Source organism: Tenebrio molitor, chromosome 4, assembly GCF_963966145.1.
Source record: "Tenebrio molitor chromosome 4, icTenMoli1.1, whole genome shotgun sequence".
Taxonomy (NCBI): Eukaryota; Metazoa; Arthropoda; class Insecta; order Coleoptera; family Tenebrionidae; genus Tenebrio; species Tenebrio molitor.
The window spans coordinates 19,045,244-19,069,139 of NC_091049.1; the positions used below are offsets into that span (position 1 = coordinate 19,045,244).

Consider the following 23,896-nt stretch of genomic DNA (forward strand, 5'->3'; position numbering starts at 1 on the left):
GACCACCGACTCTGCCCCTACATCAATCCAGCTTCTGGGGGCGGTCGGTCAACGAAGCCGTCGAGTTCGGGTTCAGTGTTTGTTAGACTTGCAAATATCGGGACACAAGTTTGAAGTGGTAGCGCTAATTGTACGTAACCTAATCAAACCAGTCATACTAGGAGCAGATTGGTTGCACGAAAGGGGCGCCAACGTGGACTTTGAGTTGCAACAACTACACATCAATTCGTCAGTGGGACCGGTGGTAATGCCGTTGTATTCGATACTTAACAACATTCTTTTAAACAATTATGTAAAAAATAAAAACGCTGCTTTCTTAATTGAACAAAACACCAAATGTAAGAAAAAAATTGAAACTTATTTAAAATAAATATTTTATTTATATTCTATTTTCTGCTCCACATGCGTGATTTTCTATCTGATGTTGAAAGTAATTTCCAGTGTAAGGCTCAACACAAAGTAAATGTTGTCAAAGTACCGTGGGATCGAAAATAAAAAAAATCGAGAAGGCCGTGAATAATATGCTTCCGTTGGCAACACGTAAACATTTATCTCAAATGTCATTAGTCATTACAATAGTAATTGTCATTATGCTTGAACGGTTTAAGCAATTATTAGAACATGTTGCATCAGTTTTAGTTCGACATCCAAAAGCGCCAAGAATGTTGTCAGCAAGGGAAATTGAAATAATTACAGACATGTTACTCATCCTTGAGCCACTTGAGAAGTGCAATCAAGGAGAAAAAATGAGTTAGAAAACCAAATTAATGAAAGTGGACCTGCTGAAGTAGGAATCTGGAGTTACCACCAAAAATTAGTGCCGAAAACTAATATTCAGTGCCAACAATCCATTTCCGCATTAGAAATGAATTTAAAATATTATTTAAGTCAACCTGTCCAGGCCTATCCATTTGAATTTTGGGAGAAATACAAGGATTTGGCCCCCAAAATTACGGAAATTTCAGTTCTTGTCAGTAGTTGGAACTTCTGTGCCTTCGGAGAGACTGGATACTTTCACTTTCAATATTTTAAGGGTGAACAAAATCAGTCGAACGCGAACACTCTGTGACAGTGTGATACAGTGAAGAACAATAAGTTTAATAAAGTTAGTTCCAATAAGAATTAGTGCAAAAGGGCATTCTATTTACACAAGGTGAATACAGGGTCATTATAAATGATTGTCCCATCGCAGTTGGCGGTGAAAACTCACACAAATTTTGGATGTGCTGCCAGCCTCGCAACGTTAGACAAACTAGTAGACAGATTTCCACTACCGCCAGTAGCGCCACCTATCGGCGATACTAGTCTCACTCATGTTATGAGGCTTGCGGTACATTCAACTACGTCACCAACGCCTACTGCGATGGGACAATCCTTTATAATGACCCTGTATATCACTGAGCATCATGTTTCTGTTAGTGGTCGTTGGTATGGTGGTCTTTGAATGATTTTATATGAACACCGTTATTTGCTTGATCACCGTTGTTTTTATATCATGTTGATATGTAGAGATCACAGCTGTTTTGGTATCATGTTAATTATGTAGTGAGATCACCGTTGTCGGTGATGATTTGTTAAAATTACCTTTACCGGTGATTTAACTGTGATTGAGATTATGTTGTATTCACCATTGAGGGTGATGATATTGACGACATGATTAGAGTCGTAATGACAGTTTGATGAGATTACTAGTTTTGAAACAATTGTGCTTTCGACATGTCAAGTTAATTAATTAGCCTGTCCGATCTTCCCTGTTTCCGGTAACTGTGATCTATGAGAGTCGCTGACTGGGATCAGGGCTGCTCATTGGTTTATCGGGTATAGCGGGTACCTCGTACTTATTGCACATCTTCGCCGCGACGGGGTTTACAGTTTACAGTCAAAAGGACACTTTCCAAGCGGAGAAACCTATCCCGCGAAATGAAGCAAGGGGAATTCGCCTCTAACTAGAAAAACTTGAAACTGCATTTGTGGTCGTCTTTTGGAATGTTATTTTGGAAAGGCTAAATAAAGTGAGTGTTCAAATTCAGAACTCATCTGTAGATACAGTGACGATATCCGATCTTTATGGTTCTCTTCTCAAGTTAGTAATTGCAGAGCGAGAAAACTTTGCTTATTTCGAAGAAAGTGCCATTAAAATGAGTGAACTGAAGCGATATCAGGGCGACATTAAGAGGCAACCAAAGAGAAGAAAATTTGCACACGAAACATCAAATAACGAAATTGAAACAATCTCTAGAGATTCTTTCAGAGTAAATATATTTTTGGTCATCCTTGATAGGCTGAGAGCTGAATTAGAGAGAAGGCACAATGCATACCAAAACTTCAAATAAAAATTTTCATTTTTGATCAGAGTGCGTGAACTTTCAACACCAAAAGTCACAGAAAAAGTCCAGTCTTTCGTGCAAAATTATCCCAATATGAAAAGGACGATTTGGTTCAGGAATGTGTACATTTTTACAGTCACGTTTCCTCTAATAAAATTGCAGAGAAACCTGAATGAACATCATTACTCAATCTCTCAACATTTGGATGGTGCTCCTTGTAATAACGTTAATCCTGACTTGAACCAATCATTGAATCAATAAATTTCTTTATAAATTCATTTTTTTATCAGTTTGCAAAGTGTTAATTACGACGTTCTGAATTAGTTAAGCCAGCAAAAGAGTCTTTTTCAAGACTACACCGTGCAGGGCATTAATTGCTGTAGTAAGAAATAAATATTTCTTTACACCTAAACATAAACAACAAGTAAAAAGTGAAAAGTGCTACGACTAAGACAACTTGACGCTTTATCTGATCCAGCAATATCCAGTTGTCAAATCAGAAAATAATGTATTATATAGGAAAACATAGGACGAAAAAGGAAAGATTATAAAAGTCTTGGAAGACAGTTAACTCTTACTTGACTCTAGTATGTGGTGTGACATATTAGTTAACACTGCTACTGGTCATATTCAGAACTTAAACCTTTCGTTGGGTAAATTTTTCCGGTTCTACTACCCACATGCACAGTAGTTTTTTTTTTACAACTGTGCTCCAATATTTCTATCGTATTTGAAGAAAGAAGATGACGGTTGCTTGTTTAATTGTTTGCTATTTGAACAAATAAAATCAAAATTAATTGGTGAAGCAGGAGATGTGTTAATCTCTGGTAATTGTACTAAATGGATAGAATTAAAGAATACGGAGATCCACGCTCCGAAGAATTATCAGCAAACAACCTGCATATATGTTTCCAATTAAATTTTGAAGGTTATGAACAATACTTTGAAAGAATTAATTAGAATTAATTAAAAATGAACTGCACATTTTATTAGAACATATAAGAATCATAACCCCAAATACAGATATTTTAATAAGTAAAACAGAAATGTATAATAGTCAGGCACTCGCTACATTTAAATCGGGAATAATAGAATTTAATGTCGTCAATACTGACTTTAGAAAACGCCCTAATCGAATGTAAATATGATAACAATAAAGCGTAAGTCAATTTCATGAATTTCATGTGACAAAATTCGCGAAAGCCACTAAATCAAGTACATTTATCAGCCAATGCGTCCAGCATTTGCGAACAGTTTTGCCAACCCATTCCCTCAAACACACACCATTCTTGAACCACAAAATAACTAATTTCCCAGCGGACCTATTGATATAAACCCAAGAGCCGTACCCCCACCAAAATTTTGTTCCGGTTCACAAGTATTTGGAAAACGAAATGGGGACAAACCAGTACCGATGCACACAAGAAATACCATCCGTCCTCCAGTAAATAATTTCCAAAACAATAATTTCCGAAACAATAACAATTTTAGACAAACGAATCGTCAGCTTAACTTTACCTTCGAAGAAATACACAATAGACAAGCTGATTATAAGGAAAACGAGTTTTTTAATGAACAAATTAACGAAGAATTTTTAGAGGAAGAAATCGAACCGCAGCAAAATTTTCAGGAAACTGCCTCACACTCACGACAAACTTAAATTTTCTTTCCATTAAACCAAAACTACCCTTTATTACCATTCCTAGTCTCAATTAGAAAAGTTTAATAGATTTCGGTGCATCAAATAGCATCATTAATCCATGACCTGCAAACAAATACTTCAAAGATTATCTATTCAAAAAACCCTTCGTCATTAAGTCACTAAATAACACAGTAAGACACGATCAGAATATTTCGTATCCCCTTCTGCAAGAATACGGCATAAAAGAAAAACTTTGTTTTCACATGAGATGTTTGATGCCTTACTGAGTAGTCATGATTTCCAAAAACTTAATGTAAAAATTACACACGGCCATTAAAAAAACATCATCAGGTAATAACCATAAGAAAAGTTCAGGAACTTCAAAACCTTAGACACTCTTAAAGAAATAATAAATCCAAAAGAATTATACGGAATCTATTTGGCCGAAAAAGAAATTAAAACTACATTCCGTACATTATTATGTTCCCATCTTTTTGATAAAACCTAGCAAATAATTAAATGTAACATTTTATGTAAAGATCTAGAAAAAAAACCCATCAACAAAATGAAGCAATCAATAACTACCACAGTAATAATAATGGCGTTAGAAACTTACAATAATTTAAGACAAACTGTCTATTGGCCAGATGTGAAAACAAAAATTAACAAAATCATTAATGAATGTGAAACTTGCCTGCAAAGTAAATACGAAAGACATCCATATCACATACCTTTCTCAGGTCCATTATTAGCAAAAAGACCTTTCAAATTAATTCACACTGAAATGTTCAGTTTTGATAACAATAAATTCCTTCGGTAATAGATCTGTTTTCAAAATATGCACAAGCATACTTCGTAACCGATTTATCCGCAAAAACAATTTTGAATAAATTACAAATAAATTACCCCACAAAGATCGTATGCGACGAAGACAAGGAATTTAAAAATAATGTATTGCAAGAATTTTGCAAATTATTTAAAATCAATTTACATTTCACTACAAATTGCAATCGCAGCTAAAATTCTCCAATTATTGAAATAGTACCTACACTCGACTCTACTTGAAAAACTTAGAATACTTAAAATTGAAAATCCTAATAAATCTTCAGAAAAATTAATGATACCAGCTGTATTAATTTACAATCAATCAATAGGTACATTCAACTACCGGTTATACACCATTTAGTCTTTTATATGGTCCATATAAAAATTTAAATGCTCATGAAATAGATCTTGACAAAACAATTTACGAAACATACAATGACAAGAGAAAGAGTGAACTGTTACCATTCTACGAACAAGTTTACCAAAAACAATTGGCTCGTAGTACAAAAATGTTAGATAAATGAAACAAAAATCTAATAGACCAAGTCCAAATCAAACAACCCGCTGTGTATGTTAAGAAACAAAGAATAGAAAAGTTGAAAGAGTAAACATAACGACCTGGCGACCAGCCTGGTCCTTCGACTAAAAAAAATCAATACGTTTTTCGTTCATAACTTGATCCAAAAACGTGAGTAATTTTAAACTTGTGTATAGCTTGGACATCCCTCACAAGTCTCAATTATAAAAATTTTAAAATGGCAATAATCGACAATATTTCTTTTTATTTAAGAAACTGGCTCATCATATATCAATATCATATCGATCCTTTCTTCATTGGACCACATTTTAATTAACAAAAATTATTTCAGAATTATACAAAAAGGAACTGTCAAGTGATTGTCAATGATGCCAGGAGTGTCCAGATTTCATAGTAAATAAAGGTATCAAGTTATCACTGAATAACGTATTACTGGCTGCATTTAACTTCCGTTAGGGTCGGAAAGTTATGTGAATCAGTCTGTATATTAGAACTTAAATAAAACAAGGATTCTCCTTATTTAATAAAAGCCTTGAAAGATACCTGCATGGAAATCGGAGATGCTCTCTAAAAGTTTAATTATCGATCCAAACGTTCTTTAATTGATGGTTTAGGCTCCGCGATGATTTGAAAGAAATAAACTCAAATATGGACCCACTGTTCAAAAAGCAGGAAAAAAATAAATAAGCAAGTAAATAAATACACTTCTTTTGCCAATCACAAAAGATATACGAACGCTATGAAAACTGTCCAAAAAAAACATCATTAACACCTCTATGGAAGTTTTAAATAATTTCAGCAACCAAATCGAAAATCAAATGTTAATTAACATTAGCTTTTAATGAAATCACAAACCTAAGAATTATATCTGCTCAGGTGCCCAATTCTTGAATCGATGGAATTAATTCTCATTGCAAAAATAGGCCAATTTTCTCATGTGAAATGCAAAAGTGTATTCTGGACTTATGTCAGACGGATTGTTCCGCTAGTAATCCGGAGAATAATTTCACCTAGTGTTTATCATGGGAAAATAATTTTTTCGCGAGAAATTCGACCGTCAAATGTGACACTTTTGTTAATACATAATTGTGTTTGTAAAAGAAAAAATTGAAGAATTCATTGCAATCAAAATAATGATTGCCCAAGCGCAAAGACTTTATCCGAAATTAGACTCGTTTGACCCAAATTGTCAACATATTGCATTTTTAAATTCTCATGTGAAATCATTTTTCAAACAGTTCAAGAATACAGATATGAGAACATTTTAAATTCCACTGGGAATTCATTTATGGGAAAATATTCTCAAACGAATATTTTCCAGTGATTTCAAGAATTGGGCCTCTGAACTTTTGTCAAATTTTACATCACTTAAAACATTTACAAACAAGATGAATTAATTGAATTAAACGGGATGCACGTTCTCAAAATAATCGAATTTTCAAAACTTAAAATATGATCAGTTAATTATGTTATAAAATGCATAATTATACATTCCCATCGTTGATCCTAACCCATAGAGCTATCAATAGTTATTTGGATAACTAGTCCAGAAAATGATATTTTGCGAGTGTGGGTGGTATTGCGTAGCCAAGGCGCTAGCCGCGGCGAGCAACACGAGCACTCGCAAAACATTTTCTGGACGTGTAATCCAGAAAATTTTTCATGCCGACAAATTTAGAAGTAAAAAATTATTACTAATTAATGTAACCAAAGTAACTTCCATGTCAAACTTTATTGACATTTAAGAGTCAATCCTGCCAGCCCATTCTCTAGCGAATTTTTAACCGACGTCACTTTTGTAAGTACTAGGCCGGGAATTTAACGCTCCTGGCGAATTTTGATTCACGCAAAACCGTCGATAACGGCCGGCGGCATGAAAAGAATATACCAGTTGCCTAACCTACAATACCAGATATTGATGCCGCCAAAAAAACACCGACTATTTGGAGAAAAAGGAGTTTTGGACAGACGAGAATTGTCAACACATCGAAAGTCAGATGCTATGTACCCTCAACCCTGAATTGGACAAGTGTCACGTCAACGAATTGGAAACCTGCAATTTTCTACAAATCACGAACAACTACAAAATCATCAAGAAATTGTCAAACAACAAAATATTAGTTTCAACATGCAGACCTTAGAAAATTATGGAAATTTGCAAAGAAATCAAGCAAAGGTATTATTGAATAAAGGTGGGAAGAATTATGTCGCCTACGTGACCACCCTCACAGCCCGATAGATGCCTACGTGATCACCCCACATCACATCGTATTCTCCAAAGTATTTACATGTTTAGTCTATCCATCAAATGCCATTTGCACCATGTCAGTTTATTTACCAAATGTGTGCATGTCTAGACTGTTTATACAGGGGCATTCATTATAAATAATTGTAGTAGAAGCAAACCATGTCCATGTTATGGCATTTTTGCCGGCTCACTGTGAACTGTCAATTTTTGTCACTGTCAGTTCATCTTTTAGGTTTAAAGTGCGGTGATGAAATTTTATTTCTTTCTTTCTAAATTAACTATTTAGTCTAAAAATATTGAGTTGTTTTGCAACCAATTTATAGTCTGTTTTTTAATCAAAGAACCACGACCTTGTTGATTTAGGTTTGCAAATATAAAATTTTACTAAATTTAGAGAATTTAATGATATCTACTGGCTATCCTAACCAACGCCTGCCATTTTTAATGTCCTTGAAAGTATGCAAACTCGCAGCTAAAATTTGAACGTGTTTTTAAAAATGCCTCGCAAACTGAGACATTTATTAAACTCTCAAATTAGTTGTTATTAACTTAATTAACATGCTGCGGTACTAATACCTCTAATAACCTCAATTTTTTTTATGATGGAATTTTTCACCCTAGATCAAGAGTACAATGTTGCTAGGTCTATTTTGGGTTTAAATTGCGGTGTTGTGGTTCTTTGATAAAAAAACAGACTATAACTCCTGTGTGTGAATAATTTTTTATAAAGAACGGCAACCTTAAATTTTACATTCAGTTTTTACGCCAACTTGGACTACAATCATTTATAATGACCTTGTATATTTTATATACTCTTTATCAACAAGCGATCTGTATTTTAGGGTATATAAGGAAATTGTACTGTCACTCAAAAGTCTGTTCTTATTAGTACCGTGAGATCATTTAAATTTATAATTAAAGGAGGCTATGACTTTAAAATTATATTGGCAACACCGCTAACACCTGGATTTGAATTGTCAAAACGACGCTTTAAAATTCAATACAAAATATGAAAGGGCGAGTTAACAGTTGTATCCAAGCCAGGTGTTTGATACAACTGTTAACTCGCAGTTTCAGATTCTGTATTGAATTTTGAGGCGCTACTTTGACAAACTAAATCAAGATGTCAATGGTGTTGCTAATCTAATTTTAAAGTCACAGTCAACTTTAATTATAAATTTAAATGATGTCACTGTATGTTGTATAGTGCTTGTTCACAATGAACATAAAACATAAGAGATACCTAAGAATAATTTATAAATCTGGGCAATTGGAAAATAATTCATGTGTTCATATAACTCGAATATGATTCTCCATGCCGTTTTGTACAGAACAATAATGTTAACTGAGGTGTGAGGTCACTTCTCATAAGTAGGGCCCGGATTTTAGGCAAAATGGACTATTTTTATTTTTTAAGGCACATGTATGAAACTTGTCTATAAATGATTTCTGGCTTAATTAGAGTAATTAGAGCCATATTTGATTCTGCCTATTCGGCCTAAAATGCCCTTTAAATACCTATTTTACCTTTTAACTGCCTGAACATGCCTAAAATGACCAAAAATCAATTTCATTTTTGCGGTTTTTTCCCAATTTTCGAATTCTGGGAAGTTTACGGTATTGAAAATGTAAAAGTGGTACCTCAATAAAATTTACAATGCTTTATGATTTTAAAATTTAAGGAGATGTAATTACTGAAATGTACAAAGTGCAGTACAATACAGGAATTACTTTTTCGCTTTTACGGTTGGGACCATGATGTCAGCGGTAAATACTCCGACAATACCTAAGTACCACAAACCATTAGACTGGACTGGCATAAATTACAGAGTTTATCTGTTTGCCTCTGTTCGAAGGGGTGCAGGTATACGCGGTCTAATGTTTTCTGATACTTAGGTATTGTTAGAAGCTTTAACGTTTATAAAATGGTCCTTGCCATAAAAACGAAAATTAAAATCCCGAAGTGAAACAATAAGAGAAACCTTAAGGGTGTCATTTTCTAAAAATTTAAGAAATATAAAATTAACCATCTCCTCTGAAATTTGGTGGGAGACGTAAATATAAGCATTACAAATTTGTCATTTCTCGTTTACTTTATCTCCGTGCAGTGGTCGTGTTTCTTGTGAACCTGTTTAAAGTGAACATAATGCCGAAACAAAAAATTAGTTTACGCGAAAAAATATTACAGTGGACAAGCAAGAAAGATTTATATGAAATAAAATCAACCCGAGAAATGTTTTGTAAAGCTTGTGGTAAACTGGTAAGTTAAGCATAATTAAAAATATGTCATTTTATATTTTTTACTTATTTGAAAATTTTATTTTTTGTAGTTTATATGCGAAAAAAAATGTCACTTGCAACAGCATGAGCAAACGGCCATCCATAAAGAGAACATTATGACACCGCTTCGGCAAACGTTGCTGACACAGAACTTGGAGGAATCGGCAAATAGTACATTCAATATGGAACTTTGTAACGTCTTTTTAGCTGCCAATATACCATGGCACAAACTACAAAATCCTGCGTTTCAGAATTTTCTGACAAAATATTGTGGTAGAAAAATTCCGGATGAGTCTACTTTACGGAAAAATTATTTACCAAAATGCTACAAAGATGTATGAACATACTATCTTTTAATATTTAATTTAAAATTATTTTCACTTTTAGACTATTGACCGCATTCGGAATGAGCTGGATCCTTTTAACATATGGGTTTCAGTTGACGAAACAACAGATGCACTTGGGCGATATGTGGCGAATTGTCTGGTTGGGAAACTTTCAGAAGATGAACCTGGAAAATCTTATCTTTTGGCGTCTAAACAATTAGAAAGAACAAATCATGAGACAATAGCTAGATTCGTAAATCAATCTTTAGGTAAGGGTTTTTCACTTTTTTAAATTTATTTTGATTTAAAATTTCTATGCGTAGAAATCTTGTGGAGTACCAGAGTTGTTGCTGAAAAGTTTCTTTTGTTTGTAACGGATGGAGCACCATATATGATAAAATCTGGTAGACACCTTAAGGTGTTTTATCCAAAAATTGTGCATGTCACATGCTTAGCGCATGCTTTAAATCTAGTGGCTGAAAAAATTCGCTATCAATATGAAGATGTGGATAATTTAATTTCGAACGTGAAAAAATTTTTCGTTAAGGCACCTTTGAGAGTTGAAATGTACAAAGAAAAACTAAAAGAAATGCCACTGCCTCCACAGCCAATTTTAACACGATGGGGAACATGGCTTCAGGCTGCTATGTTTTACAGCGAACACTTTGATTCCATTAAAGAAGTAAGTATATAAAAGATAAGCAAATTAATTGATTGTTAAACTGTTTTTAACTACTCACAGGTTGTCATGTCCTTTGATGGAAGTTCTGCTGTTGCTATTCAAAAAGCACAGTCTATAATGAAGAAACCCGGAATAAAAAACCAATTAATTTATGTTCGCAGTAATTTTAAAATAATCTGCGAAAGTATTACTCAATTGGAAAAAAATGGGTTACCTTTAACCGATTCAATCAAAATTGTTGAAAACGTATTTACCTCCCTAAAAAAATCTCCAGGCCCTGTAGCAGCAGTAGCATTAAAAAAACTTGAAGATGTTACTGAAAAAAATCCTGGATACAAATTTCTTCTAGAATTGGCAAGAATTTTTAGAGGTGAAGATGTGCCGGAACATGACACCAAAATGGAAGAAATTTATTACAAATTTGCGCCCATTACCTCTTGCGAGGTAGAAAGAAGTTTTTCAAAATATAAGTCCATTTTGGTGGATAACCGACAATGTTTTAAAGTAGAAAATTTAGAGCAATATCTTGTATGCAATGTAAATACGTAACAATGTAAATAACTAACAAACTTGTAGTATTGTATATTAATTAATAAAAAATAATTAGTAAATATCTTGTTGTGTGTACCTACTTAAAACTTTAAAAACACATTTTTTAATTTAATTAACCACAACTTTAAGGACCTAGTATGGCTTATTTTCAGTTTTTAAGGGACTATTTGCAGTAGTTTAAGGGACTATTTTAGGCACCTATTTCCGACTTTTTAATTGCCTAAAATCCGGGCCCTACTCATAAGTTACATAAAAATTAAAAGAGTATACACTGCATGTATCATGAATTCCTTATGCCTTATGTCAAGCTTATGTCCATTGTCAACAAGGACTTAGAGAGCTCATTGTTTTAAATATTTTTTAAAACTCTATTCGGTCTAGTCCGAACTAAAATAAACGCACTTATTGAACATATTTATCACATTCTGAGAAAGCCACAATGAAGCGTTTAGAAACTTACCATTCAATGATGAGCTGCTAATTGTTTCAGGTGTTCTCTAGTGATTTCCAAAGCTGATATCTCCTTTTGTTGGTATCTAAATACCAAATCCTGAATGAGAACTCATCTCTCAAACACCACACACAACGATCTGTTAATCAGCACAGTTCGACAGTTCATTCTGTAAAATAGAGGAGAATAAATAATAAACACGTTCAACAGAAACTTCGATTTTGCAAAAAGTTAACATAACCTAAAAACGACGCCACTCGCTTTACATTCCCAATCAGTAAATTTTAACCGAAAACAAACCCACTAGTCCATTTACCGGGCTACTGCCGTTATCATTAAAAGTTTAATCAATAATAAACATAACAAACAAAATATAAAAAGATAAACTTACAATTTCACTTGTCCCTCTCAGCCTCTCACACAGAACACGTTCGCAGATCACGGAAGAGTTATCCATAGATAAAGAAGGTTTACATGGTAATCAACTGTGGTGTCAAATGGAACTAACTTCAGCGCCCCACAGCGGATGTGGGCGAAAGTAACCGACATAAGCGGGAAATTTAAATATGTCAAATTACTTTTTGACTATAGTTACAGGCTTATTCACGAAGAATAAAGAACCCGACCAAATTTTTAATCCATCCAACATTGGTGCATCAAAAACTTAGTCGGGCTCTTTATTCCTCGTGAATAACCCTGTATTGTCTACACAATTTTAAAAAGTATTTAAACCAGTGAAAATATTTTGCAGATAGAGGATTATGAAATTTTTTTTTTTTTTTTTTTTTTTAACTATGTATTATAATTAATAAATACATTTTCACTAGTTTATGTTGATTTTCTACAGATAATTAACAAGAAACAAATTTTATGTTTTTTTTTATTTAAACATATTTACAAAAGGATTGAAAGCAATAAAAAAATAAGGTGGCCGTTAATAGGTAGGTATGTACTAATAAATTTGGTGTGAAAGAACGAAATACAAGCGATGTTAGCGCTTAGACTTTTTAAAGGTTTTCTTTAAATATTTATTTCTGGTTTCCAACTTAATAGGATCAATAAAAGTTTTATTTGGTTCATGTCGTAAATACCTGACGAATTTTTCGTCCTTTCCAACCAATACCTTATTAACAGATTTACACCAGTAATATAATATACACCTTATAATTGAAGTGGAAACTAAATCACCGATGTGTGTGTGATCTACACAATTAAGCACAATAAAATTAACTTCTTTTAAAATTACATGTTTCAACATGGCAAACAAATTATTTTTGTGGCAATTCCTGGGAATTAAGTAAAAAAGCCTTGACAATGACTGGCTTATCGCAAAACACAAATCGCTACCAGGTTTGACCAAATTGCAGTTTGCATATTGCCTTGGCTCGATCACTCCTAGATCAACATCGCCATCGGAATGCAACAATACATTTTTACAATTTTGGCAATTGCTAGTAGATTTTAAAACTTTTCTGGCGACAAAACCAGCTACATACGCGATAGTTGATTTGGCTACTCTACTTTTTTTTACACATAACACAGTGGCTGGTACATTTGCAGGATGTTCATAATCGTCCAAACGACGAACCCCAGCAATGCATTCGGCAGTTATAAAGCATCTTAAATTATCTAAGGCCCCTGCGCTATAGTCATCTTCACAACTGGAGCTAGGTGAGTGACTGGTCATAAAATTATTTAGTAACAATGACTTAAATGACGTAATAAAATGAAATACGTCAGGAGAAGTATTCCTCGCTCCATGTGCTCTTACGCTGCCAAAAAAAATTTCCAAACAATCTTGATTTAATGCTCTGGGTAGGATAAAATTAATTTTTTTAAGAAGAAGTTTTTTCAAGTAAATAAATGCCCGAAGCGTTTTTATGAGGTTTAACAATGACGGAGGTCAAACAAATTTCTTCTTACTTCCATTCCAGAACTTCATTTTCTTTATGATTCCAATAGACTCTTGCCAACATTCCTCATGTCCTGATGTTCTGGTCACTGCCCCTTTCATGGGTTTATGCGATGGTGCAATCTTGGAATTTCCATTCAAACTGTCAAATAATTTGTCTATGAATAAAATGAAATCTCCTGTATCCACAGCTTCTTTTTCTAATCGATACTCAGAGTCAATATCTGCAATTGAAATATTAAAAAATCAAAGAACCTTGTGGACAATATTACTCTTACCTCACTGTGAAATACGCTTAATTAATGAACCAACTTGATGACTAAACACTTGGGCCATCAGTGATACTTTCATTTTGTTCATTTTCTTAGGAAAAATGTGGGCATCAGTTAATTTAGCGCACAATGTTGTTTCATCCATAGTATCTAACATGTAAAACTGTTCTATGTGCCTCCATTTTGCCACTTTTGTGGTTCCGTTTAGTTCAAAATGTAAATCTTTACTAAGCAAGTTATTTCGGATTCCTTTGAAAAGATGAGGTAAGTACATCATAAATTGGGATTATCTCAACTCCATTAACAAGGAAACCAAAATACTTATTTTCAACACCTGCCCTCAAACAGTTTTCATTTGTTTCCTTCAGTAGGGCATTAATAGCTGCTTGATTGGAGCTGCCTTGGTCACAAACTGTGGCTACTACTTCCAGACCTATATTTTGGCATGAAGTAATAACTTTTGTAATCATATCCTTAAGTTGGAACTGTTTTGTGGGACCACTGCTAAATGTAAAGGAAAAGGGTTGCTTCCATTGCCTACATATTCCTTTAATCATGAAAACGTTTGCATAATTTGCTATAGAGGGAGATCTTTTATCGCCAAAATCTTGTAAGCCATCGACGCAGTCATGTTTTCTGTTATATGATAACAGCGAAGACAAAGATATTTCATCGTATACAACTGCACACAGTTTATCATTAGGATTTTTCAGTTTTGACACTGTCATTTTTAAACTGTTAACAATGTGGTTGTTTATTCCGGGACGCAATGGAATATTAGTCAATAAATTTGTCAAAGTTTTTCTAGATGGCAAGCAAAACATTTTTGAAAGCAACCGATAGCCTTTTCCACTTGCTTTTAATAAGGTTAAAGATAATATTTTTTCATTTAAAGTGAATCTTCTGGCTTTGGGTCTTAATTTTTGATTCCTAACTTGTTGCATGATGAAAGTATATGTAGAGCTGTTAACATGTTCTAGTAAATTTGCAAAGCTTTTGCTATTTGCTACCTTCTCAGCATTAGCTAATCTTGTTTGAAGATTTTCACTTTATGCTGCACTCTTGCTGTTCTACGTCCCCATTCGGTCGCCATGTTATACAACTTTTTACATTTTGGGGTCAAATTTTTTTCTCGAGTCACATCTACATACGACAGAATTCCTCGACGTTTTTTTGTCTAAATAATATTGAGATTGTTAATATACTAGCATTACGAACAGGAATATTATTTACGTGACAAATGAGGCGTTTTTGCAGAGGTGAATTCTTTTACTTCTGAAGTCGTCGTCGGTAAATCAGCAACTTGGTTACACCCCTCATCATCACTGGGCTGTATACTAGTGCATGAAGCAGACACTTCCTGTAGCATGCCACCTTCCACCATCTCCACATTATCTTCTTCAGAAAGCACTTCCACTTCCATTACATTATCTTCTTCAGAAAGCACTTTAATAAAGCATCCACAACAATTAACATATTTAGCAATTATTTAAAACACCTATTTACTAACCCGATAAACACAATGTGGGAACAGCATCTCTACTAAGCCCCCTTCTTGTTCCTGGTACCAGATACTCTTGTGCAAAATGTCTATTACACACATAAAATGAAGAATATATTTGTTCCGGATGTAATTCCCCTAGACGTGGCTCTTTAATGTTTTCTACCCACTTTTTTAATAGATCAACGTCTTTGGGAAAACGATGTCTTTTACTCACCCGATCATTACAATTTAGTACACAACACTTATTTTTATAAATAATGTTTCCTGACTCCATGATAATATTAATGAAAGTACAATAATTAACACACACCGGTCAAAAGCACCAACAAAAATAACAAACACCAAGCAAGTTTCGAATCGGTACAAAAAATTATAACAACAGTACACAGTAAACAGTCCTACGTGTATAATCCAAACAATCTTCGACCAGATAGAAATAATAAGTCTTGTCCCAGTTGCACATTTTTAGGAAAGGTAAAATACGGTGCGTTCAATTAAAAAATAAATCGAGTCGGCGTGTTACCTATGGCAACCCATGCTATAGGGCTATAGCATAGGCCCCAAAGCAAACTCGATTTATTTTTTAAATGATCGCTCGGTATTTTTATTGTAGAGTTTTCAAGAAATTCTTTTCCGCACTGCACATTTTTTTCTATACTGATATTTCTGCTAATATGGTTCATTACCAGTAAATTTTAATTTGCACGATAAATTATTTTTCAATAGACTCATCTCATCCATAAATTTTCATTTGAGGTCAATAAAAACTAGTGTTGTGAGGTCCGGTAGTTGACTTAGTCAATGACCCATTTGACCGGTCAATAATTGTCAATGACTTGACGAACTTGACCAGTCATTTTTAAAATTTAAATTTCCCGCTTATAATGTTGAAGATTATAGGATATGATGACTGTTTGACTGATGAGATGAGGTTATGTTGGGTTGTCTGATTTCATTTACGTAGCTGCTGACAATGTCGTATCTGCATGTACGATAGCTTTGCCTCGATACCTATACTTAAGTAACTTATATTAAGACATATATTGAGTGGTTTTTTTAAATTTCACCTCGTACTTCGCGTTGAAGAGTCGATTGTGAACGCACCACTCGTGTAAAACGTAAGATTTCAACAGCTGATCCGTGATGTGTATAGTGCGTTCACAGTCGACTCTTCAACGCCTACTATGAGGTGAAAAACAACTGATACATAAAGTCCATTCAAAAATCAAAAAACCACCACCTGTTGCTTTAGGTTGGTAAAATTTAAAAAAACCCTAGGTAGATATTTTTTTCATACTTTGTTGGTAACTATAAATTATGACATTTATTTGATTCAAAATAAAATTCACTTGCTTTGAATTTCGTTCATATTGTTTTATTAGCAGCACGTTTAATTTATTTATTGATTCTTATTATTTTTAGTTAAACATGCCCAGAAAAACAAGACACTTAATAAACATTTAACCTCAAAATTACAAGTGTCACCAAATTTTACACTAGACAGCGTTGCCGATAGTAATTATCCAGGAAAATGTGAGGTTGGTGTTTTTTTGATTTTTGAATGGACTTTACCTACATTAGTGAAATTTTTTTAATACAAATTGCTAGTGAAGGCAGTGTTAGTATTATGTGTTATCATATTATTTATTGTACCTACTGATAAGTTATTTATTCTCCCTTTTGGTGAAATTTTCCCAAAATAACGCTAACAGACTTCGGGTCGAGATCCATTGGAGACTGCTCGAGAGTACAACCAAAAATGTGTGTGTGTGTGTGGGGGGGGGGGGGGGGTGATAACCGGGAGAAAGGAAAACTCCCAGTCGTTTAACAGAAATAAATATATTTTTCTCAGTGCTGCACATACAGGGTGACTTTGAAGGTTGTGCAGATATTTGACCCTGTGAGAGAACCCCACTAAAACCCCACAAGAAGAAATACGAAAGAAGGGGCAATTTGTTACCAATGAAGTCTAAAAGTGCATTCGAAAAGATGCATGTTTCGTTTCAAGGCCGGAACAATAAAACGGAGGTAACGGAAGATGTCATTTTTGCTTTTCTTGATATGGGGTAAGTGTGTAGAACTTCATTAAAAGTTAATTCACATTACGGCAAGAATCATTTGAAGAAAATGTAAAGATTGCCAGTTTTCGATGGTGGGACACATGCATTAAATGAAACAGCACAAGTTAAAGAAGAAGATGTTAGGAACAAGAGCACGAAGCTAATGTGGCAGTTCCAATTCAATAATTGTACTTTTCACTTTTGTGATAATTAGTGTAAAAATGATGAATAAACTGTTACTTGAATAATATGTGTGACCGTATTTTATGACTCTATAAGATACGTTGCTATTGACGACGTGTCTTACAGAGAAAAGCGTATTTTATGGGAAACATAAGGTATGAGTTCAAATGCACCATAGAAACAGTATAAGATATTAGTGTTAGAAAAATATATAAGAATATTTTTCCAGTATTTTTATTTATTTCAAGTTTCAATGTTGAAGTTGTCTGTTGTCTATCTTGTGTTTGAGTGTCTTGCCCTCAGAGTTTTATTCGATTCCCAATATTATAAATTAATTAATTCATTATTCTACTACCTAGTTGTTGTATCTGAGTGTGAAATGTCTCGAAAATATAGAAAAGTTTGAAAAGCAGAACCAGAATTTTCCGGTAAGATCCCCATTTACAGTTTTAATTTTAACAGTATGTACCTACATAAGAATTTTTTTAAAGGATGGCTGTCTTAATAAACCCGAGATTACGAAAGCAGGCGCACAAAAAAGATTTGGGCAATCATGTAAACATAAAGAAACACCAAGAAGCATTTAGGTTTTCCGAAATTGCTGGCACATCTTACAAAATTACAAAATTTATGCCAAACCAAATTTAAGCAGAAAAATTGCTGAACTAAAAATTGCTGCATTCATAGCGGAGCATTGTTCTTTTAACGCGGTGGATCATCTAGGAAACCTAATTAAAACATTGGTTGAGGCATTTCTCGTTTTAAAAGATACGAGTATAAAACTTCATCGAACCAAATGTATTGGCCAGATTGGCCTAATAAAAAATGTGTTGCTCCTTGTTTACTACAAAATTTAATTCAGGATATCGGTGACAGTCATTCATTATTATATCATAATTACCTATTGGTACCTGCGATTGCTACTGTATACTCGTACGTCGTAGTCGACTAGTCGCTTCTTTTTTGCTGTAGTTTTTTGTTATTGTTTCTCATGGCTTTATCAAAGAAAAATTTATTTCAAAAGTTTCATTGCAGATATCGGTAAGTTACTTGACACAAAGCAGTGCATCGCGCTAACAATATTTTTTGTTTGAAGAAATACGTCAAAGAAAATGTGCTGGACGGTCATGGTCTCACAAAGAGAAAACGAACTAACTAACTTCAGTATGGAGCGGGAAGCTACCATCGAGGTTTTCATTGGCGAAAAAGAAATTCATATTACTTACTTACCCCAAAACTCATTTAATGATCGTTCAACTATAAAAGTCTATGAAATAGAAAGCACCGCCAGGCCCTGTGCTCTAACATTCATGCTAAAACTAGAAGGGACCCAGGAAAAAGTTAAAATAAGATTTGGGAGTCCGGGAGGAAAGTCCTCATTTGTCGAGGCAATTACTCTTGTTAGGTAAATATAGTTTTTTTTTACAAATGAAATTACAAACTCTTTTTTTGCAGCAGCGATTCTGGCACCAGTGAACCTGAACTTAAACTGAATATTTAATTTAATTACACATTATTTACGTTTCATCATTTTAATTAAGTATGTAATTTTTTTTTAATAAATTATAAAAGTATTTTGCAGATTTTTTTGTACCAGGTGTATTATGAAAAATCTTTGGTCCTGTAACTTCCTTATTTTTCATACGATTTTAATAAATGATGTGTCAAACAAAATCGTTTTAAATGGGCTACTATTTGAATTGATCCAATATTTGTTCTTGAGTTCTGTTTTTGACAGATGATAGTCAACTTTTTTTTCCAAATTGCACTACATATTAACTTTTTTTTGCTCAGTTTTATGGAGATTTTTATTTTGAATATGAAAATGTAAACAACCATGCTCATGCATTGAAACAAAAAGAAGAAATAAAAAAATAATGATTTTTTTTTTTTAAATCAAGCAGTCACACTAAACAGTAGATAATAAAAGTGCATTCTAATTTTCCAAAGTGACTAAGAGAACTATGGACATTCAAGGCAATGTCTATTTGACTCCGACCGATAACAGAGTTGATTTAGAAGAAGTAAGCAGTATGTGAACAAATATAGTCGGCACGGAGATATAGTGATAATGTATTCAGTCCCGTACTTAACTTCAGTAACGATTGTCACTGTCAGCGGATTTGGTTTATAACCATTACAAAGGAAACGCTTTAGACGGTCAGCACTACCTGGCGTTCTTCAGGCAGTCTTTACAGGCAAAATATCTTGTCCAAGCACTTATCCCTAATAAACTACTTAAACGTTGCCAGCCTCCTCGTTATGGGGACTGAATACATTATCACTATATCTCCGTGCCGACTATACCACCAGACTTTATATTGAACGCCGCAATGGGTGTTAGTGAAATGTGTGGAATATGCCTTAGAGAGAATGGAAGTAATTTCAAACATTTGCTATAGTAAAGTTATGGTTACTTGAATTTTGTAAATTCCATTTTTTGTATTAAAAACAAATTTTTGATTTTTTATTTTAATGTTTGTATATTCAGAAGATAAACATCTATCAGAATAAAGATAAAAAAATATACCGTGCAACTTAAAAAAACAAAGTTAGCTGCGGTCTGTCAAAGAATATAATGTCAAAAAAAAAATCATAGTATGTCAGACTATAGTGTTTCTAAAGCGATTTTGTTTGACGTATCATTTATTAAAATCGGATAAAAAATAAGGAAGTTATGGCACCAAAGATTTTTCATAATACACCCGGTATAATGCCAACATTCTTTACGTTGCATGATGTCCATCTGAATGATTCTTATTTCTATAATAATTTTCTAAAGTCTTTTCAGTTTTACATTTTGTACAAGACTTTTTTTGTTAGTAATATCGCGCGTTCAAATGAAATCCTGGGCTGAGGAAGCGTTATTGGAAAAAGTGAACCGTTTAGAGTAGTGTAAAGTTTGAATTTCCCGCCGTTTGAAACGAATTACATTTGTTTATGTTTAATCGGGACATAATTGAACATAAATGGTGAATTCTAAATATGTCACAATCTTAAAACCCCAGAATCTTCAGGAAGTGAATAAACCGAAAATGTGGTTAAACATTTTAAATTCATAAAGTCCAATTTAACTTAATGCCATCCTGAATGAAACGCTTCTGAAAGTTCTAATAGATCGAAACATGAATATACGCAAAAACGATTTAAAAACCGAGAGTGACAAAACCTTGTATTGAATGAAATAGCCGAAAAACTCTTTTTTGTACTCATAGCCTTGAAAGCAACGCTTCCAACATCCAACGCTCGCTCCGAAAAGAGTGCTTCCCGGTCGACTCGAATGTAAAAATTGCAAAAAACACTGGCCCTTTGATGCATTAAAAAAAAATCCGTCTTGATAATAATAAAATTTAGTTCATAAAATACAACTTCCCTGGGTTTTCCTCCATTAAAAAATTACGGAAAGATTTATAATCGTTGAAAATTGTTCCTACAAAATTCACAAATTATTGCAAAAATTGAAATATCAAGTGAAGCAATTGTTTCCAATAACCAACGATCACTGCCTACTTGGTTTTATGTTCGTTTATGAAAATTAATTTAATTTTCGTACAAAAAATATTGTACGAACCACTTGCGTGAAGACATCTTCCGTTCATTCACGCATTAATTAAAGGCACTCGCTCCTTCGTCGCTCGTGCTTTAAAAAATGCGCTCATGCGGGAATATCGTCTTCCCGCACTTGGTTCGTAAATAACTATAAACACACAGCCGCAAAAACGTGTAACATTAAGAGTGAAAACCAAGTGAAAGGAAAAGTCAAAGCAAAAACCACAACTACCGTACTTACAATTATTACTACTAGACACAATGTTCAAAATGTCGGTCGTGATTTCTAATACCCTTGCAAAACTTGCTGCATCGTCCGGGATTTGCGCTGATGAATATGGGTTAAAAACTCCGTTAACAACACTATTCGCATAAAATCAGGTTGATCGACGCACATTCGAGTCACTCACAAAACTCTTCCTGACCAATGCATTCGAAAAGTACCATTTTCCCGTAGACAACAGCCAGAAATGTTTGCGAATGCGGAACACGACACGCCGGAAACTTTTCGCGATACAAAGCTTGTGCCCTTAAGCCAACACCATCTGCACTTCCGTAACAAAGTACCATATCGGTCATTTCACTATTGGTATAATTTTCCATGATAATGGCACACTGAGACGCAAAATTCGAAACAAACAACAGCCGAAGGTCGGATTGAACCCAACTAATGTGCACGCGGTACTAGCACCCGCGTAACAAAACTTTTTACACCTTTTTTGCGTTGCACTCGATAACTTTTTAAATCTTACTCTCCGGTCTAAGGTGATATCAGTGGCGTACTCAACTTTTGTGGTTGAAGTTTACATGGCTTTTCTGCCCTTATGCGGATCCATAGCCCAAACCTGAATGCACGGGATTTTTACAATTAGTTTGAAGATCCTGGGGTTTCAAGATTGTAACGTATTTCGAATTCACGCTGTATTTGTTTTTAGCAAATGGTGTCCTTAGATATTTGCTTCGAGAATAGGAATCGTTAAGTTATTCTAGTTTTAATGTAAAACATTGCAAAGAAAGAAAAAAAAGAATCATTTTTTTGGCCCTAAATTTCAGGTTAGCTGTCAACATGCTCCAATTAATCTTCGACCTACGCTTTAAAAAAGCACAAGAGCACATCAATTATCGGTTTCCAACGCCTTCCCAGCCCAGGATTTCATCTGAACGCGCGATGTAATGACTTTCATCACTGTAATTGTACAAAGTGTGTATAAAAGAACATATATCAAGAGTCCTGTTGAATTGTGCGGCTCTATATTTTTTTTGTGCCGAACTATGTCACGCCGTTGAAACCGGCAAATCAGATATCAGTCCGTTAGACCAATTCCATCAATTGGAACAATTTTTAACAAATAATCTCTGGTGTTCGGTATAGTTGGAGACTGGAGATGGTCCGGCACGCTACGACGGTGCGCAGCTGATGTGATGGTAGGGGCCCAGCGATTAGATTCTCGCTGGTGACGGTAGCGCTTCGAAAGGGTTAGTACGGGGCGCTTTGGTACTATATCCGTGATTTATGCTACACTATAATATTTCCTATACCATAATTGTGTACAGTTTGTAATTAATTATTTGAGAAACCGTTCTTATTTTCACAATTCCAGAAGTGTCAATCAACTTCATTGAAAAGTTTGAAAAGTCTAGACGTTGAAAATACTCAAAAATGAAAATTGAGAATAAGTTTCAAAGGAACTCGTAAAGCATCTCGCCAAACTCGCAACCAGCACTATGATCACGTGACCAAATATAAACACTACTACAATTATGAATGTTACCAAACCTTATAAAGATCCGGGGAATGTAGTTTTAAAAAAATTTACGAAAAAAACAAAACATTGAAAAATCGATCACGATTCAAATTCCTAAAATTACTCTCAAAACGCTAAATATAAAAGGTGTTTTTTGAAATTTGGCGTCGAAGTTGGCGTTGAAGAGTCAATTATGAATGCACCACAATGTAGTGTCACTACTGTCACTAATGTCAATTTGTTTGAAATCAATTTGAATTTTCAATTTGTGTCAAATAAAATGGCTTTTTCGCAAGAACAGAAAATTTACATAGTCGAATCATATTTTCCTAGCGGGCATCTCATTGATGGTGAGTGGCAATATTCAATTGAAGCCTGTTGCGAAGAATTTCGCCAACAATTTCCCGATGCCACGTTAACCTACAATATTTTTCATCATAATTTAACGCAATCTATTCAAATCTCTCGCGAAACTGGATCGGTTGATCGGAAAAAGGGTAGTGGTCGCCCTACAAAACGAACAGAGGAAGCAATTGCGAATGTGAGACAAGTTATGGAAGAAGTCCCACGAACTTCTGTCCGTCGGCTCTCACAACAAGTTCAATTGTCAACCAGCACTTGTCACAACATTTTCAAGGATATCCACCTGTACCCCTATCGTCTGCAGGCGGTACAGCAACTTCTTGAAGCTGATTATCCTGTACGTGTGGAATACTGCTATTGGTTTCTTAACACCACGAACGAAAATTTGCTGAACTGGAGTTTCTTCTCAACGAATCTTGGTTCTACTTGGACGGTTA

General features: G+C 34.2%; 2 long non-coding RNA genes across 2 annotated transcripts in view; one reads left to right on the plus strand and one right to left on the minus strand.

The window, feature by feature from the left end:
• Positions 1-17,334, minus strand: part of LOC138128732 (uncharacterized) — a 76,316-nt gene extending 58,982 nt beyond the window's left edge. Inside the window, exons 1-5 of the long non-coding RNA XR_011158884.1 lie at positions 15,566-17,334; positions 15,289-15,501; positions 14,062-15,232; positions 12,263-14,007; positions 11,881-12,040 (exon numbers count right to left, since the gene is read on the minus strand). This is a non-coding gene — a long non-coding RNA (uncharacterized lncRNA). The remainder of the gene's footprint in view (positions 1-11,880; positions 12,041-12,262; positions 14,008-14,061; positions 15,233-15,288; positions 15,502-15,565) is intronic.
• LOC138128733 (uncharacterized) lies at positions 10,054-11,064 on the plus strand. Its single transcript, XR_011158885.1, has 4 exons — positions 10,054-10,195; positions 10,248-10,455; positions 10,510-10,868; positions 10,929-11,064. It is a non-coding gene; the product is annotated as an uncharacterized lncRNA (long non-coding RNA).
• Positions 17,335-23,896: the final 6,562 nt, after the last annotated feature.